This window comes from Salmo trutta, chromosome 10, assembly GCF_901001165.1.
Source record: "Salmo trutta chromosome 10, fSalTru1.1, whole genome shotgun sequence".
Taxonomy (NCBI): domain Eukaryota; kingdom Metazoa; phylum Chordata; class Actinopteri; order Salmoniformes; family Salmonidae; genus Salmo; species Salmo trutta.
The window spans coordinates 15,130,588-15,143,535 of NC_042966.1; the positions used below are offsets into that span (position 1 = coordinate 15,130,588).

The 12,948-nt window shown below is 41.9% G+C and overlaps 1 protein-coding gene across 4 annotated transcripts in view; it reads left to right on the forward strand.

Annotated features, from left to right (window-relative positions):
* The first annotated feature begins 6,765 nt into the window (after nt 1–6,765).
* Nucleotides 6,766–12,948, forward strand: part of LOC115201189 (protein phosphatase 1B) — a 31,360-nt gene continuing 25,177 nt past the window's right edge. For 2 of the 4 annotated variants that reach the window (XM_029764596.1, XM_029764597.1), the window contains exon 1: nt 6,766–7,109. The gene's annotated coding sequence lies outside the window, so the exon portion shown is untranslated. The remainder of the gene's footprint in view (nt 7,110–12,948) is intronic. The other 2 variants (XM_029764598.1, XM_029764599.1) reach the window with 1 other exon arrangement.

Below are 12,948 nucleotides of genomic sequence, written 5' to 3' on the forward strand. Positions count from 1 at the left end.
GAGAATTTTTAACTGATCCCGCTTATCCAACGGCGGAGAAGAAAAGCACAACCAATGATTTATATATACACAGGATCAATAACAAGGAGTGCTGTTTTGAAGTCACCGAGACTCCATCTTGGAACTCCCCCACCGTTGAGAAAAATATATTGGGAACTATAGAAATGCATTTATTAATGTCTACATTCATTTTCCTTCAATTATAATTGTTCTAATGTTATTGTGGCCACTACAACAAAATAATACTTAATAATACCTAAATACATGTAATTTTGTAATACATGTAATTGAATTGCATATTTCACTTATATTTCTTGCGCAATGCTGTAGATTTCCATTCATTCCTATGGAGACTGCTTCTTCCGAGCAGGGCTGTCTGATCCTGTTCCCGGGCAGCTAAACACCCTCCTATATGTTTTCGCTCCACCCTCACCTGTAACTAACCTGGTACATTTTATCAACCAGCTAATTATTAGAATCAGTTGCACTAGATACGTTTTGGAATTAAAATCTGTTGGTAGCTCTCCAGGAAACGGGTTGGAGAGCCTGAGAAGTGCTAATATGGCCGACCAAGTGGCTTCAAAGTCTCTCATTGGCCAATACATAGCATCAGAAATTCAGGGTTTATTGGCGCTTTCACGACAACTGGAAACTCGGGAAAAAATCAAATCATGATGTCAGTGATCTTGAGGTCGGAAAGTCGGATCTGAGAAAGATGTTGTTTCCGACTTGAAATTCCGAGTTGGGTGACCGTTCAAAAATATTTTTCCCAGTCAGAACTATTTTTTCCTCCAGTTGTTTTGAACGAGGCATAATACATAATTGATAACAATGGTGTCATCTCTGTATTTATGTTGTTTTCAATGCCGAGTTCAAAACAACTTGGAACTCGGAAATCTCTGACCCCCGACTTCAGTGCACTCAAGACAACTGTGAACAAGCTGCGACGGTGAAAAATAGTTTTGAACGGTCATCCAAGTCGGAATTCTAACTCGAGAACTCGGGCCTCTAGAGCTCCGACTTTCCGACCTGAGGATAACTGACGTCATGACTTGACCTCGTATTTTTCCGAGTTCCCAGTTGTCTTGAACGCACCACAAGACAGCTGAGAACTTCGTAAAAAACGAGGTCAAATCATTCCGTCAGTGATCTTCAGGTCGGAAAATCGAAGCTCTAGAAAGATGCCCGAAATGTTGCGTTGTACGTGTTCAAGTAGTGCTTTAATAGCTGCTCAAGAGTACACCCTACTGGTAAACAAGCAACTGACTAGCAGAGGGTCTCTCTACCCGTTGGAAATATGTTAAAAGGTTTACTTAAAAGGTTAAAAGGAAACATTGTTTTGCTGTTGCAGATGTTAGTGATTTTTTCCATTGTGCATTTGTCGTAATGAAAGTACTGTATGAAACGACTGTTTCATAATCATAACAACGCAAACTGCGTGTGATCTGTACTTCTCCACCAGAGGGAAGCATATATCACAACCAGCCCCAACCCAGTCTTCCCAAATCTTTGTCTTTGTCCTATTGCCGCAGTATAGTAGCCTACACATCTTATTTTAAATCAAATCAAATTTTATTGGTCACATACACGTGATTAGCAGATGTTATTGCGGGTGTAGCGAAATGCTTGTGCTTCTAGCTCCGACAATGCAGTAATATCTAACAAGTAATATCTAACAAATTACACAACATATACCCAATACACACAAATCTAAGTAGGAATGAATTAAGACTATATACATATATGGACGAGACTACTCATTCAAGGGGTTTTCTTTATTTTGACTATTTTATACATTGTAGAATAATAGTGAAGACATCAACACTATGAAATGACACATATGGAATCACGTAGTAACCAAAAAAGTGTTAAACAAATCAAAATATACTTTAGATTTTAGATTCTTCAAAATAGCCACCCTTTGCCTTGATGACAGTTTGGCACACTCTTGGCATTCTCTCAACCAGCTTCATGAGGTAGTCACCTGTAATGCATTTCAATTAACAGGTGTGCCTTGTTAAAAGTTCATTTGTGGGATTTCTTTCCTTCTTAATGCGTTTGAGCCATCAGTTGTGTTGCGACAAGGTAGGGGTGGTGTACAGAAGATAGGCCTATGTGGTAAAAGACCAAGTCCATATTATGGCAAGAACAGCTCAAATAAGCAAAGAGAAACATCAGTCCATCATTATTTTAACACATGAAGGTCAGTCAATGCGGAACATTTCAAGAACTTCGAAAGTTTCTTCAAGTGCAGTCTCAAAAACCATCAACTTCTATGATGAAACTGGCTCTCATGAGGACCACCACAGGAAAGGAAGACGCAGAGTTACCTCTGCGGCAGAGGATAAGTTCATTAGAGTTATCTGCACCTCAGATTGCAGGCAAAATAAATGCTTCAAAGACTTAAAGGAGCAGACACATCTCAACATCAACCTTTCAGATTAGACTGCGTAAACCAGGCCTTCATTGTTGAATTACTGCAAAGAAACCACTACTAAAGGACACCAATATTAAGAAGAGACTTGCATGGGCCAAGAAACACGAGCAATGGACATTAGACTGGTGGAAATCAGTCCTTTGGTCTGATGAGTCCAAATAGGAGATTTTTGGTTCCAATGGCTGTGTCTAGGTGAGATGCAGAGTAGGTGAATGGATGATCGCCACGTGTGGTTCCCACCGTGAAGCATGGAAGAGGAGGTGGGATGGTGTGGGGGTGCTTTGCTAGTGACACTGTCTGTGATTTATTTAGAATTCAAGGCCACTTAACCAGCATGACTACCACAGTATTCTTAAGCGATATGCCATCTCATCAGGTTTGCGCTTACTGGGACTATCATTTGTTTTTCAACAGGACAATGACCCAAAACACACCTCCAGGCCATGTAAGGGCTATTTGACCAAGAAGGAGAGTGATGGAGTGCTGCATCTGATGACCTGGCCTCCATAATCACCCGACCTAAACCCAATTGAGATGGTTTGGGATGAGTTGGACCACAGAGTGAAGGAAAAGCAGCCAACAAGTGTTCCGCATATGTGGGAATTCCTTCAAGACTGTTGGAAAAGCATCCCAGGTGAAACTGGTTGAGAGAATGCCAAGAGTGTGCAAAGCTGTCATCAAGGCAAAGGGTGGCTACTTTGAAGAATCTCAAATCTCAAATATATTTTGATTTGATTAACACTTTATTTGTTACTACATGAGTCCATATGTGTTATTTCATAGTTTTGATGTTTTCACTGTCGTTCTACAATGTAGAAAATAGTAAAAATAAAGAAAAACCCTTGAATGAGTAAGTGTGTCCAAACTTTTGACTGGTACTGTATATATATTTTTTGTTGTTGTTGTAATTTAATCCCCTTTTTCTCCCCAATTTCATGATATGGTGCTCCAGAATGGCACAGCGGTCTAAGGCACTGCATCTCAGTGCTTAAAGCATCACTCCAGGCACATTAGTTCAGATCCAGGCTGTCACAACCGGCCGTGATTGGGAGTCCCATAGGGTGGCGCACAATTGGCCCAGCATCGTCCGGGTTTGGCTGGTGTAGGCTGTCATTGTAGATAAGAATTTGTTCTTAACTGACTTGCCTAGTTAAATGGTTAAAACAAAAGAAATATCCAACTGTGATCCAATTACAAGCTTGTCTCATCGCTGCAACTCCTCAACGGGCTAGGGAGAGGCAAAGGTTGAGTCATGCGTCCTCCGAAACATTACCTGCCAAGCCACGCGGCTTCTTAACACTCACTCGCTTAACCCGGAAGCCAGCTGCACCAATGTGTCAGCGTTAACACTGTTCAACTGACAACCGGAGTCAGCTTGCAGGCGCCTGGCCCGCCACAAGGATTCTCTTGAGCGCAATGAGCCAAGTAAAGCCCTCTGGCCAAACCCTCCCCTAAGTAAAGCCCCCTGGCCAAACCATCCCCTAATCTGGACGACGCTGAGCCAATTGTGCGCCACCTAATGGGACTTTCGGCCACTGATCAAATCAAATCAAATTTATTTATAAAGCCCTTCTTACGTCAGCTGATATCTCAAAGTGCTGTACAGAAACCCAGCCTAAAACCCCAAACAGCAAGCAATGCAGGTGTAGAAGCACAGTGGCTAGGAAAAACTCCCTAGAAAGGCCAGAACCTAGGAAGAAACCTAGAGAGGAACCAGGCTATGAGGGGTGACCAGTCCTCTTCTGGCTGTGTCGGGTGGAGATTATAACAGAACATGTTCAAATGTTCATAGATGACCAGCAGGGTGAAATAATAATAATCACAGTGGTTGTCGAGGGTGCAACAGGTCATTACCTCAGGAGTAAATGTCAGTTGGCTTTTCATAGCTGATCATTCAGATTATCTCTACCACTCCTGCTGTCTCTAGAGAGTTGAGAACAGCAGGTCTGGGACAGGTAGCACGTCCGGTGAACAGGCCAGGGTTCCATAGCCGCAGGCAGAACAGTTGAAACTGGAGCAGCAGCACGGCCAGGTGGACTGTGGACAGTAAGGAGTCATCAGGCCAGGTAGTCCTGAGGCATGGTCCTAGGGCTCAGGTCCTCCGAGAGAGAGAAGGAAAGAAAGCAAGAAAAAGAGAAAGAAAGAGAGAATTAGAGTGAGCATACTTAAATTCACACAGGACACCGGATAAGACAGGACAAATACTCCAGATATAACAGACTGACCCTAGCCCCCCGACACATAAACTACTGCAGCATAAATACTGGAGGCTGAGACAGGAGGGGTTGTGAGACACTGTGGCCCCACCCAACGATACCCCCAGACAGGGCCAAACAGGCAGGATATAACCCCACCCACTTTGCCAAAGCACAGCCACCACACCACTAGAGGGATAACCACCAACTTACCATCCTGAGACATGGCCGGGTATAGCCCACAAAGATCTCCACCACGGCACAACCCAAGGGGGGCGCCAACCCAGACGGATGTTTTTTTAATTCAGGAAGTTATTTGAAATTCAATTGATGAAATGAAAACTGACCAGTAATTTCTATGAATACATTTAAATTAATGAATTAAAGACTGGCTGAGTCCAGGGCCACCAAAAAAATATTGGAGCCAGGTGGGGGCAGGTTGCAATGTAAAGCTTACAGAACATTGTTTAAAGGGGCTAGCCACCAAGCAAATGTTAGAACTTTTACATATTTGTGACATTTCTATTACCAGTGTTTCATTGTGCAATCAAATATGTGTGTAAGAGTGTGTGTGTGTGTGTGTGTGTGTGTGTGTGTGTGTGTGTGTGTGTGTGTGTGTGTGTGTGTGTGTGTGTGTGTGTGTGTGTGTGTGTGTGTGTGTGTGTGTGTGTGTGTGTGTGTGTGTGTGTGTGTAAACTCTGTAAAATGTGTTTGCTGCGAATGAACAAGAATAATATTGTAGTAATGATGTGACATAGATATCTGATTTCTGGACTGAAAATGAGAGTGTAAATCTGTGTCCCTTACCTACCCTTCATTCTTCCCTCCCTCCCTCTCTTCCTCTTTCTTTCATCCGGCCAAGGACACAATCACTGATCACAGTTTATCAGTGCTCAAATTTCAGTGTGTGTGTGTGTGTCACACTATTTTCTCCCTGCAGATTAGACAGGACAGTTTTTAATTTAGGATTCTGATCCGCTGCTATAAGACTCTAAATCCCCTGAAGGGGCCAGAGCAACACAGCCCCTGACCCCCTACCCCCGGTTTCTTTCACACACACACACACACACACACACACACACACACACACACACACACACACACACACACACACACACACACACACACACACACACACACACACACACAACCTCCAAGCTGACCAGACAGAGCCTGTTTGTGTTTGTTCAGGGGGGTAAACTGAGATTGAACATCCTGAGATCAGAGAAAAATGATAAAATTCTACCCACGCTAATCCTGCATTTTAGCAAATGAAAATACCCACTCTACTCACTCTACTCACTCACTCACTCACTCAGGCCTGTGACTGTGTGTCATAACACTTGTTGGCCTCAGGGAAAGCTGCTGTGATATCTGATGAGTTGGCCATTAATAAGACTGAGATTAATACTGCTGAAAAACACAAAGAAACACTACATGAAAACAAGCTCCCCTGGTCTTACAGGGAGGAGTAATTGCTGATATTCACACTAAAGACCCCAGACTGTTTGTCTGCACTATCTATTGTTGACCTCCCGCATCCTACTCCCTATAACTCTTCTCTCTCACTCTCCTTTCTCTTTCTTTGGGGCTCCTGAGTGGCGCAGTGGTCTAAGGCACTGCATTCTGGTGTTAGAGACATCACTACAGACACCCTGGTTCAAATCCAGGCTGTATTACAACTCACTGTGATTGGGAGTCCCATAGAGCAGTGCACAATTGGCCCAGTGCTGTCTGGGTTTGGCTGGTGTAGGCTGTCATTGTAAATAAGATCTTGTTTCTAAACTGACTTTCCAAGATAAATGAAATGTTCTATATTTCTTTACCGTCACTCCCTCTCCTATGTGTGTCTTAGGTGTTTTGAATCATCTAGTTGTAAATCTTTTGAAGTATGGGAAGATCACATCTAAAACTAAAAACTAATTTTTTTGTTGTAACTGACTTTCAAACCCTGAGCTCATCTGCTGATGTCGGGACATGCCATTGGGGAAAATGAGCGCACCTTTGAGAAACGTTAGACGGTTACACATCAACCAATGAAACGGCAGATTTCAACGGGGGCAGAGCTGATTGAAAGCAATTTCAACCAATCAATGTTAGCACCCTCGATAATTATTGACCAATCACCGAACAAGTACCAAAAATAGCACCTCCTCTTGTTCAGCACCCAAAGGACGAAAGTGCGAGAATCGCCTGTGTTGTCTATTATAACCAATTCTTACTGTCCATATTTGTGTAGAAACGTACTGAACAGTTTTTTTTTGTTGATGTGAGAAACCTATTTGGTGTCAAACATGCGTAAAAGCCTACGCCATCCAAGCAGGGAACCGCCGAGAAAGGAATTATCGCCGCTCATCTGAGGCCAAACTCGCATATTTTGTTTTGTCAAGTAAGGAAACAAAACAATATATCACCACGACGATACCCATTACTCAGGGACCTAAAAAAACATCTACATTCGTTTTACAGTTGGAAACGTAAGTATAAATGAAGAGGTTTAGCTAGGGGGCAGTCGTTGTGTTGGCTAGCTTGCTAACGTTAGCCTAGCATGGCCTATTCGCATTTAACTAGCTTACAACTGTAGCTGACGTTATCGTCACCAGTGATTGATTCTCGCATGAACATGAATTTGTGTGACGTTATTTTGAATAGCAGCTAACGTTTCACGTTAGTTATATGCTTTTGACTGTCAACGTCGTCTAAAAGGTACATCACTTGTTTTCAAATACTGTGCGTGGGCAGGGAAATGTCATTATTTTGCCAACTATTTAGCTAAATAGATATACGCTTATTTTTTTTTAGGTGACACCTTTCCAACGTCAGCTATCTAGCTAAATGTGGCATTTGGTTTGTTGTCAGTTTTAACGCAACCAACAAACATCCGCTCGTGCCAGAAATAATCTAATCTGATCAATCGTAATATTAGCACAGTTAATTATATAATCCAGTGGTTCCTAACCTTTTTCGGTTACTGTAAATTTGCCACCAACTGAATTCTGCGCTACCCGAAGTCATGTTATTTTTACCCGTAGTAAGCATATTGTCTTAAGTACTCCCTGTGGCTAGGCTAAGTACCCCCAGGGGTCCTAGTAGCCGGCAATATTGTGGTAGGGTTATTTTTCGTCGCCACACACCAGAACGATGCACAACGCAGGGAGTCAAACCAACAGACTCCCGATGTTGTCCCATTCACCTTGCCAGAAGATACTGACCCTACCGGTATACATACATGTTTACACTGAGCTGCACTGAGGTCGGACACAATCATGGTTACATGACGTGGAACACACACACACAGAGTAGTGACACTAGGTGCAATATTGTTAACTTAGACAGAACCTTGTCATTTACACTATCTGTATTACTACTAGAAGACTGATAGGTATATTTCTTATTTAGAATATTCATGTTTAATTTTGTCAATATTCATAATGTACATAATGTTTTTTTTTTAAATTAACATTGAAATACTACTCATACTACATAGCAAGCGGACAAGCTTAATATGACAGCAATTTCTGCTTTGTAGCATCTACAAATGAAACATGGAGTCTTAAAGGAGGCCTGGGTAAGGCCAACTTTGATTCATTTTTTCTCAATTATGCTTTTAGATACAGTGCTTATATTGGCACCCTTGGTAAATATGAGCAAAACAAGCTGCAATTTTTTTTTTTTTGCTGTTTATCCTCTTGGTCTTTCATTCAAAATCTTCACAAAAAAATCAAACCTTTTAATTTGAAGTAAAACGATTGAAAAAAAATAAATGTGAAATAAATATTTTTCTCAAACGTGTGCCACAATTACTAGCACCCCTAGAAATTCTTATGAGTAAAATCTAACTGAAGTATATTCCCATTCATATTTTACATTTTTAAGGTCACCTGAGGGATTAGGAATACTTAAGTGGTATGCCTTGACTTCCTGTTTCACTGGGGTATAAATATGAGGTGACATACAGGCCAAGTTCATCCATCACTATGGGAAAGACCCGAGCATACAGTAATGATGTGCGACCAAAAGGTTGTTGAGTTGCACAAATCAGGAAATGGCTATGAAAAAATAGCTCAACATTTGAAAATGCCCATTTCCACTATCAGGGCAATAATTAAGAAGTTTAAAGCACCTGGAGATGTTAACAATCAGTCTGGAAGAGGACGTGTGTCTATATTGACCCCACGCACAGTGAGGAGGATAGTTAGTGGGCAAAAAATCTCCAAGGAACACAGCTGGAGAATTGCAGACGTTAGTTGGGTCTTGGGGTCAGAAAGTCTCCAAAACTACGGTCAGACGCCACCTACGTAACAACAAGTTGTTTGGGAGGGTTGCCATAAAAAAGCCTTGGCTGTCATCAAACAACACTCAAGCACCTACAGTTTGCTAAACATTACTGGAACTTTCAATGGGACCGGGTTCTATGGTCAGATGAGACCAAAATTGAGCTTTTTGGAGACAAACACAGTAGTGGGTTTGGCATAGACAGAAAGATATCCATGCAGAAAAGTACCTCATCCCCACTGAAGTATGGTGGTTTATCTTTGCTGTGGGCCTGTTTTTCTTCCAAAGGACCTGGACAACTTGTTAGGATACATAATATCATGGACTCCCAAGTACCAGCAGATATAAAACCAAAACCTGACTGCCTCTGCTAGGAAGCTTTAACTGGGCTTTGGTTGGATCTTCCAGCAGGACAATGAACCAAAGCACACCTCAACATAAACACAAAAATGGTTCACTGACCACAGAATCAATGTTTTGCCATGGCCATCCCAGTCCCCTGATCTAAACCCCATAGAAAACCTGTGGGATGAGCTGAAGAGGAGAGTCCACAAGCGTGGACCTCAGAATCTGGAGAGATTCTGTATGGAGGAATAGTCTCATCATAGTCTAACCTCCTTACCCATTACAGGAGAAAACAGCTCTGAGTTATCTTGGCAAAGGCAGGTTGCACAAAGTATTGAATGAAGGGATGCCAATAATTGTGGTGCACATATATTTGTTTTATGTTAATTTATTTGTTTCAATTATTTTACTTTAAAAATATTCACAAAAATCTAACTTTGAATTAATGAAAGATCAAGAGGATGAACAAAGATTTGTATTTTTTTTTTACAGCCTGTTGTGCTCATACAGTTGAAGTCGGATGTTTACATACACTTAGGTTCGAGTCAATAAACACATTTTTTAACCACTCCACAAATTTCTTGTTAACAAACTATAGTTTTGGCAAGTCGGTTAGGACATCTACTTTGCATGTCACAATACATTTTTCCAACAATTGTTTACAGACAGATTATTTCACTTATAATTCACTGTATCACAATTCCAGTGGGTCAGAAGTTTACATACACTAAGTTGACTGTGCCTTTAAACAGCAATGAAAATTCCAGAAAATTATGTCATGGCTTTAGAAGCTTCTGATAGGCTAATTGACATCATTTGTGTCAATTGGAGGTTTACCTGTGGATGTATTTCAAGGCCTACCTTCAAACTCAGTGCCTCTTTGCTTGACATCATGGGAAAATCAAAAGAAATCAGCCAAGGCCACAGAATTTTTTGGAGACCTCCACAAGTCTGGTTCATCCTTGGGAGCAATTTCCAAATGGCCGAAGGTACCACGTTCATCTGTACAAACAATAGTACGCAAGTATAAACACCATGAGACCACGCAGCCGTCATACCGCTCAGGAAGGAGATGCGTTTTGTCTCCTAGAGATGAACGTGCTTTGGTGTGAAAGGTGCAAATCAATTCCAGAACAACAGCAAAGGACCTTGTGAAGACGCTGGAGGAAAATGGGTACAAACGTATCTATATCCACAGTAAAATGAGTCCTATATCGACATAACCTGAAAGGCTGCTTCACAAGGAAGAAGCCACTGCTCCAAAACCTCCATAAAAAAGCCAGACTACGGTTTGCAACTGCACACGGGGACAAAGATTGTACTTTTTTGAGAAATGTCCTATGGTCTGATGAAACAACAAAAATATAACTATTTGGCCATAATGACCATCGTTATGTTTGGAGGAAAAAGGGGGAAGCTTGCAAGCCGAAGAACACCATTCCAACCATGATGCACGCGGGTGGCAACATCATGTTGTAGGGGTGCTTTGCTGCAGGAGGGACTGGAAAATTAAGGAACATATCAAAACATCAGTCATGAAGTTAAAGCTTGGCCACAAATGGGTCTTCCAAATGGGCAATGACCCCAAGCATACTTCCAAAGTTGTGACAAAATGGCTTAAGGACAACAAAGTCAAGGTATTGGAGTGGCCACCACAAACCCCTGACCTCAATCCTATAGACAATTTGTGGGCAGAACTGAAAAAGCGTGTGTGAGCAAGGAGGCCTAGAACCTGACTCAGTTACACCAGCTCTGTCAGGAGGAATGGGCCAAAATTCACCCAACTTATTGTGGGAAGCTTGTGGAAGGCTGCCAGAATCGTTTGACCCAAGTTAAGCAATTTGAAAGGCAATGCTACCAAATACTAATTGCGTGTATGTAAACTTCTGACCCACTGGGAATGTGATGAAAGAAAGAAAGAAAAGCTGAAATAAATCACTCTACTATTATTTGGACATTTCACATTCTTAAAATAAAGTGGTGATCCTATCTGACCTAAAACAGGGCATTTTTACTAGGATTAGATGTCAGAAATTGTGAAACTGAGTTTAAATTTATTTGCTTAAGGTGTATGCAAACTTCTGACTTCAACTGTATTTACCAAGGGTGCAAATATTAGTGGAGAGCACTGTACAGATGTCAAAATATGTCAACAATCCTTCCTCCAAAGGACTATTGTATGGATTACATTTTGTGGAAGTCCCCTAAATCATGGTATTTTGTTGTCTGGGTTTCATGAGGAATCACTCGTAGGGAGAAGACGGACCGAGAGAGTAGGGCTGTGAATTGCCAGGGACCTCATGATATGATCATGATACTTTAGTGCATTTTTTATTATTATTTTTTACATCTATTGCGATTCTCACGATTTTACACTGAACAAAACTATAAATGCAACATTTCTAAAAGTTACAGTTCATATAAGGAAATCAGTCATTTTAAATTAATTCAATATGCCCAATCTATGGATTTCACATGACTGGGAATACAGATATGCATGTGTTGGTCATAGAATACCTCAAAGTATGGGTGTGGATCAGAAAACCAGTCAGTGTCTTGTGTGACCACTGTTTGCCTCATGCCACGTGACGCATCTCATTTGCATAGAGTTGATCAGGCTGTTGATTGTGGCCTGTAGAAAGTCGTCCCACTCTTCAATGGCTGTGCAAAGTTGCTGGATATTGGCGGGAACAGGGACATGCTGTCGTACATGCCAATCCAGAGCACCCCAAACATTCTCAATGGGTGACATGTCTGGTGAGTATGCAGGCCATGGAAGAACTGGGACATTTTCACATTCCAGGAGTTGTGTTCAGATCCTTGTGACATGGTTGTGCATTATCATGCTGAAACATGAGGAGATGGTGGTGGATGAATTGCACGACAATGGGCCTCAGGTTTTCGTCATGGCATCTCTGTGGCCATCGACGGTGAGCATTTTCCCACTGATCCCGCAGGGGAAGAAGCTGGATGCGTTTCGCTACACCCGCAGTAACATCTGCTAAATATGTGGCCAATAAAATTAGATTTGATGTGGAGGACCTGGGCTGGCGTGGTGACACGTGGTCTGCGGTTGTGAGGCCGGTTGGACGTACTGCCCAATTCTCTAAACCGCGTGATCATTACACAGGTGCGCCTTGTGCTGGTGACCATAAAAGGCCACCAAAATGTGCAGTTGTGTCACAACATAATGCCACAGATGTCTCAAGTTGAGGGAGAGGGCATTTGACTGCAGGAATGTCCACCAGAGGTGTTGCCTGAGAATTTTGTTAATTTCTGTACCATAAGCTTAATCAGTTTCTTGATATGCCACACCTGTCAGGTTATTGGATTATCTTGGCAGAGGAGAAATGCTCACAGAGATGTAAACGAATTTGAGCAAAATAAGCTTTTTGTGCGTATGGAACACTTCTGGATCTTTTGTTTCAGCTCATGGAACATGGGAACAACACTACATGTTGCGATTCGATGTTCCTAAGATATTTCTGCTGCTGATGGATGAGGGAGCCATGAGAAAAATAGTTTTGATCAGTCATGGAAAAAAGTGCTAAAAACAAATTGGCTCCCTATTTAAAAAGATGGAGAACAAGCTATGACATTTGATGCAGTTAACTAGATTTCTTTCTCCCATCACTACGAGGGAAGTGGAGTGCGAGGTTCAGTACAGGATCGTGTTCAGATGGTGTGACAGGCTTG